At 32.4% G+C, this 7606-nt stretch overlaps 1 pseudogene; it reads right to left on the bottom strand.

The window, feature by feature from the left end:
- Positions 1 to 321: 321 nt before the first annotated feature.
- Positions 322 to 1359, bottom strand: LOC115985275 (annotated as a pseudogene).
- Positions 1360 to 7606: the final 6247 nt, after the last annotated feature.

Here is a 7606-nt window from a genome sequence, read left to right as displayed (position 1 = left end):
TGGTTGAAAATACCATTAACATTATGGAATTTTTTTTGTGGGGGCCATAACTAATGTTTCACAAACTTCAATATTGTAATACCATTTGTTGTTGTATTGTTGGTAAGCAGAACTGAGGGCTCACAAAACATGATTGTAATACCTTTAATTTATGCATTTGTGTATATTCGTTACATGTGAAACTCATGGGTATTGCAACAGTAGATGTCAAGGTTACAGGGGACTTCTAAATAGACTCCAATCTTATCTGAACAAGAGATAAACAATACTAGAAAACATAAAACCCGTTTGTATACAGGAGAGAGTATATCTTCAACGTAATTAAGATTGTACTCTTTCTACTACTTTGTAACCTAGCTTCGGGTCAGAGACAATACCACTCTCTCTAACATTACAGAGCAAAGCATCAAAAAAGCCATCAACTTCCTTTGTAAGAAGATCTAGTCCCTGTGAAAGTCCCTATGCTCTCCTTGCCAAATCTGAAACGAAATTCTGGAATGCTTCCACTTCAATAGGGTCCACACCATCTTGGATCATGGGATACAATTTCTTTACACTTGTATCAACTGCTTCAAGCTCTTTCAAAACTGTAAATCTTCCATTTGAATATAAATTTCTAATTTCGCTATTAATGCTAGTTTGTAAACCGCTAAAAGCTTGAGCCCACATATATTTGTCATCACCATTCAAATCAAACAACTTTCTTGCAAAACCAGAGAAGGCTAAAGCAAAGGCACTGCAGATAAATAGCGTCTTCACCTTAACCCCATACGTAGCACGCATTAAAACCTTCCCTTTGGCTGAGTACTTTACATAATTGGGAAGATCCAGTGATTCCACAAGCTTGTTCAAAATGGTGGAATAGTTTTCAACTCTAGGGTTCTTTGAACTAATATGTTGTCTACAGTTTTCAACTCTAGGGTTCTTGATAATCTGCTTTGAAGAGTTGGAATCCAAATTATGCAGCACACACTGAAGCAAGAGATGGCCTTGGTTCAACCTTGAGATTTCAGAGTTAAAAGCATTGTATATATCGAGCAAATTCACATTGATGTCCAAGTATGCATCTATCCATTTCTCATCCCAGTCGCACACCGGGAGTTCAAGCTCAGCTATGAGGGTTTTTATGTCATTATGAGTTTCACAAAGCAAGAGCATCGCTAATTTTATCCATGACAAGCTGAGGACTCCATCCTTGTCCTCTGGGTTAAGCTTTCTCAGTCTCCCTGTCAAGGTTTCCTCAAAATTGTTCAATAGTAAAAGAAGCCTTTTAGACAAATTGGAACCCTTGGGTGATATCATCTGGAAAGGATTTCCAAAATGGAAGAAGGGATGGGGTAAGTCATGTGGACGACTCATGTCAATGAATTAGCTGCACAAGAAAGTTAAAACGGGCAAGGATGACATTAAAAAAAGCATCAGAAAAACCATAAGACAAAGCACCAATTTCCTGCACCATATGAAAATAATTAATACAATTCAGAATTTTTGCATGCAACATAAACAATTCCTTGAGACAACAGCAGGAAAGTAATCATTTCAGCAGTGATGTTTCTACCAAAATACCTACCTATGGATAATAACTAGAACCAAACAAAATACTCAATGAATTCCATCTCCATTTCGTGTATACTAGTGCAATTATCATTCTGAACTAAGTAGAGATTTTATTTTTCAGATTTTAATAACCCACCATCAGGAAACAACAACAACAAACATGCCATCTCAAAATTTCTAGGTCGACTATTAAACCTAAACAAACTAGCCAAGATTCGCCACATGTAATCATTAGTTGATGAAAATTTAGATCTTGCACATTTCTTTTTTCTTCTCAGCAATATAATCAAGCTAGAGACTAACCCAAAAGAAATAATCCCTTGACTTCCTTCAAGTCATATTCATACAACAGATCTAGATCCCATAATTTCCATTTTCACAGGGGTAGTGTCATGAACCCAGCTTTCAAGAGCAAAACCAAAACCAAAAAATTGAAAGAGAAGGCTACCCTTCTTTTCATCTACGTTTGTTACAAGTTTACAGCAAATAATTTTTTTTTTTAAAAATGAAGATCCAAAACCCAAACCCTTTTCTTGCAAAACAAATTATACATCAACAACAAAAGGTTTCAACTTTCAACCATAAATCGCTTGCATCCAAACATACACCATCATAAATTAAAACAGAATCTACATAATAATCCAAAACAAAGAGACAGAAAATCAAAATTAAGAATAAACACATACCCAAAAAATAATAACCCACCTAATAGTTAGATCTATGAATCAGAACCCAGATTAGGCCAATTTGACCCAAAAATTTCCTCTGGATGTTACAAAAAAAAAAAAAAAAAAAATCAGCTAACAAACTTAGGTGCTATTTATTTCTTGACACCTGAGAATTCTTTGGGATTGTGTAATTCATAACCTCACAAGTTTCAAGAGCTTTGTGGGGAAGAAGGAATGGGGCAGGTGGGTGCAGGCTCAGTGGCGGCTCTAGAATTATTTTCTAGGGTGTGCAATGAGAAACATAAATTATATAAAATCTAAAACAAAAATGAAGTTGAATATATTTGAATTAAAAAAAAAAAAACGCAAATGCAAGAAGTTTTACGATTACCTTCTTTGAGGTTTCATATATTGAAATCGTTACATGATATTTTCATTATCAATTCTATCAGTTACATTTTTTTCAATGTACATAGCCAAACAATTATTCATCCACTGATCTCCCATTTGATCGATTGATTTCAAATTTTTTAAGATCTAAATGAGCTTTTTATAAGGTTTAAGAATTAAGATTAACAAATTTATAATTTTGTTGTTGGGTTTATTTTTTTTTTTTTATTTATTTTATAAATTAGATCAAACTAGTTTGTTATTGGACTCTTATGTGTGTTTAAAAAGGCAAGATATTGTTAAGGGCATCAGATACAAACTTATTTCAATTGTGTTTAACAAATTTTTAGAGTTAGGGTGTTCAAATTTTTATTTAAGGGGTCAAAAGAAAAAATTTACATTATAATATATATTTTTTGGGCTAGTTCAAGGGGTTCATTTGAACCCCCTGAGCTTAATGTGGAGTCGCCCATGTGTAGGATATGAGTCATGTGATCCCTATTCTGAGCTCTTCGCCGGCGTCGGACCGATGTAGGTCTTCCTTGTAGATTTCTCTAGTGGACGTGGAACTCTCTGAAGGCACAGGCATTAGCTAGGGTACGATGAGGAGTGAATAGATAAAAAAAAAAGGGTTGAACTTTGGTATTTATTTGCTATAGTACCCGTATCAAAAAATATCATCCGCGTTTTTTCACTTATTTGCTAGAGTGTTTTTAGAAATAAGTTTTCAATTTCAGCAAAATAAGTTCTATCCAAATGGAACCACAATGTCAAGTGGTAGTGTTCATTTTACTTAGTTAGTAGATGGTGTGACAGTCTTTAATTAAAATAAAAAGAAATTTTAATTAAAAAAATATTAAAGATAAACCAAACCCACAAAAAAAGGGCTTCACAACACCTAACAGTCTTAGGTATCTGTCCAAAGTTTGCGTCTGCCTCAGGTTAAATTGACACATTGCTTCAGGGAAGCAAACTTTTGTCCCCCCCCCCCCCCCCGGCGCTATATCTCAGCTGCTGTATAATGATATCGTCCCAGACTCTGTAATGTTGCTGCTGTTGGCAGTGTTTCTTAGTTAATGTTAATTCCTTAGTTACCAATATATATATATATATATATATATATAGGATGACGTTTTGATGGTTACATTGCTGGTCACATCCAGAATTCCGGATAGGGTTTTCCTTGAGCAATGTTACGGATAATTTTTTATTATAATTTTTTGAAACAATGCACATGGATTTTATGGGCAAATATTTAACGATACTTTTGTTGCTTTGTATAAATCCACCACGTTTATTATTTTGCAATTATTACGTGTCTGGCTGGTCCCAGAGACGGAACCATGTGAATGTATTCTCAAAAAATATAAAATGTACCCCAAAATACTATTTTTGGCCTCCCTCTTCCAAAAATATTTTCAAATTGACCTAATAGACCCAAAAATAAAAACTACCTACTTTCCCCGATTGCCCTTATGAATAAAAAAACCTCTGATCAAAACAAACCCAATTATACCAAAAATAATAAGAATAACCCCTAGATAAACAAAAATTAAAAACAAAATAGAACATAAAACCAGTCTAAACAAATCCAATAACACAAATAACCTTAAGATTAAACAAAATTCCTGTATAAACCAAAAAGTATACACAATATAATCACAAATTTGAAATAACAAAACAGAAATCACAAATCCCCAATGTTACCCATTAAAACATTTCCCCCTCTGTCTCACAAATCACCTTTGTTTGATTTGTCAATTAATGATTAAAAAGGAGTGAAAAATTGAGACCACTAATTTTACATTAAGGACAAACTATCGTAAATTTACAATTCAGGAAATACATAGTGTTGGTGTCCTAAATTTGAAAATCCTCAAACAAAATTTCAAAAAATCACCACAGATGAAAGTGGTATTAATTTATTGCAACATGATCTTTAATTGCACTGTTTAGCAAAAAAAAAAAAATCTTTAATTGCACCAACAAATATTAGATTGTAATGTTAATTAAGGTGATAAAGTTTGAAAATTCCTCAAACTTTTTGGGGTTTATACTTTGGCCCTCCCAAGTTCGAATCCTAGTTTCGTCCTTGACTAGTCCTAGTGTGTTACTGCATTTTTGCTAAGTACCACCAAAAAAAAAAAAAAAAAAAAGCAATAACAACGGGTAATAATTTCTTTTGATAATTCAGCAAATAGTTGGAGTATAGAGATTTAAATTCAGGATGTCTCCATTGTAAAAACTTAATTTCTCCTACCCATTTTCTTAAAAAAACTGGAAAAGAAAGAAATAAATTTAGTAAATAGAAGAATATATATATATATATATATATATATATACAATCACATTAAAATGGAGGGTTGATAAGAATACAAAGATTCTTATGAAATTGAAGTAGTTCTTCGAGGGAACTAGGCCTCCTTAGAATTAAGATATAAGAGCAGAGAAAGAGAAACTAAGAGATAGAAGAGGAAGAGAGCAATTTTCTTAACATTTCTGATATGCCTCTTTGCAATGAGCTAAAGCTTCTTACCGTACAATTTCCTTCCCAAATACAATCTGTTACAACAAGTATTAACTAACTAATTTATCCTAACTGTCAAGCTCAATACAATGCCAGCTCAGCAGCCAACGCTAACCACTGTAACAAACTACCAGCACTTATCAATTCAGGAGAACAGCTACTATCAACGCACTACTCCTGTTTAGAAATCAAGGGAACCTATTTCACGGTTAAAATTTATTTTATAAATTTGACAGTGTACTGAATATCATATTATTTAAAATTTTAAATGAACTAACATTGGATAAATTTTAAATTTGTAATATTTAATCTAAATCATTAAATTAATCAATTTCAAAATAAAGATTACATTTGGCATTTATTTGATTCTTTGTGTGATTTACATAGAATTTTTTAAGATCATTGACTTTTTAAAAATACCGTGTCCATTCACTGTGGTTCTTACAGCATGCCAGAATGGTGTATCTTCAATCATGCGGTGGAGGATGCTCCTTGTAAGTGACCTTCTCGAGGGTAAGGTAAATGTATGCATGGCAAGTGAATGCTGTAAGTGCATGTGCGAACATGTTAGAGACATTGGTCACATCATGCATTTTATGAAGTTGAGTGAAGTAGTGTTGAAAGTATGGCACCAGATCAAGATGGCGGAATCTCCAAGTTCATGTAGGAGAATGATAAATTAGGTAAGGAATTATCGACAACACATCTGAGAAAACCTTACGTGCTGCATTTGAAGGCTTTGGTGAGCTTGTTGAATGTATGTTTGCATTTCAATGCTCATAAATGACGTGTTGCATTAGTAAGGTTATACCCATGCTGATGCACTGCTTCCTCAACAGTTAAAATTATAATGGACAAAATTTCCAAAAGGTCCAAAGGTTATGCATTTATAGAGTACACTACAGACGAGGCTGCTAGTGCAGCACTCAAAGAGATGAATGGCAAGGTAAGTTTTCTTCCATTGCGAATCTTCCTTGTATTTTTATTGTGCTTAATGTTCAAGCGCAGGTTTGTTTTCCTTAAGCTTTGGCTCATAATTGTAAACAAAACAAATATAACACTCTCAGTAAGAGAAAGGGTAATCTCTCTATTTTGTTCCTGGTTCTTGCAGATTATTAATGGCTGGATGATAGTTGTTGATGTTGCCAAGACTAATCCACCAAGATAGGGGTTGCCCCAGATAGGAATTTTGACATGAGAACGATTACTGATCCACTGTCTTCAAGGTCAAGCAAGATATTCAGGCTACTGCTCTCAAGGGGTTGGACTATTCTCATACTGCCACCTAAATTTTGTTCGATGAGTAGCTGCAAGAGGCAACAGCCTTTATCAGCTCCAGATCTTCAAGTGAAGTAGTAGTCGTTCACATTGAGTTTTTTAGTTCAATATATTATCGAGACTCTCTCTCTCATATATATATATATATATATATATATATATATAGGCAGAAACTTCTTGTCTGAAATTCTATTATGTTGCATGCTCTTAGAAGGGTAAATGAAATGCTCTTTACTCGGAGACGAGTAATACACTGGTCTTGAATTTTACTAAAGCATTGAAGTAAATATTTTTTTAATCTTGCTACATTGAAGTTTGGGAAAGATAACATTCCACCCCAAAATTGAAGGGAAAAAATATTTTTAAAATAGGGGTAATTTTACTCCCTTTTCTTGAGTTTGATCAATTTTTGTTAAATTAATATTAAAAATGTTATATACTAACTCATAACCCTTTGCTTAAGGCCATGTTTCCAAAATTATCCTTCATTTAAAAATTAAAAATCCTTGTTTTAGAACTTAAATTAAAGTACATTTTAAAAATAATTCTATCAATATTTGAATTTATTGGACTTTATATATAAAAAATATTTTCCTAATCACGCATGTTTAAATATTCTATGGGGAACAAAGTTTCTCTCTAAATTAGTTTGAAGAGAAACTTTTCAAACTTCTAATATATCTTCTTTTTTTTTTTTGTGAATTTTGAAAATTCAACAATTTAATTTCATATCCCTTATGTTATTAACATGCATATCAAATTTTGTTTAAATTAGATGTTAATTATTATTCGATCAATAAACTTATTTGTTATACATAATTTTAGATCACAAAAATTTAAAATTTTAGCATTTGTTTATAACATAGCAATTGATCTTTAATCTTCAAATTTTAAAATTTTTTATAGAAATTTTACAAGAATGAAGGACGTAATAAAAAAAATAATCCAACAATTAGATTTTCAAAATTTACACCTAATATAAAGATATATGATAAATTTGAAAGGTTTCTCTCCATACTAGTTTAGAGAGAAATTACTGTGGAGGGTTGAGGTCAACTCCATGGTCCTTTAATACATAAATATATGATTAACTTAAGAGAAGTGTTACGTTTGTAACATTTTCATTATATTTTCATAACAAATTATAGATGATTAGTTGTTATTGGTTCAAATTTGAACTTATCAC

Source organism: Quercus lobata, chromosome 4 (assembly GCF_001633185.2).
Source record: "Quercus lobata isolate SW786 chromosome 4, ValleyOak3.0 Primary Assembly, whole genome shotgun sequence".
In the NCBI taxonomy this organism is placed as follows: Eukaryota; Viridiplantae; Streptophyta; class Magnoliopsida; order Fagales; family Fagaceae; genus Quercus; species Quercus lobata.
The sequence above is the reverse complement of the archived record's forward strand: the minus strand, read 5'-3'. Positions and strand labels throughout refer to the sequence as shown.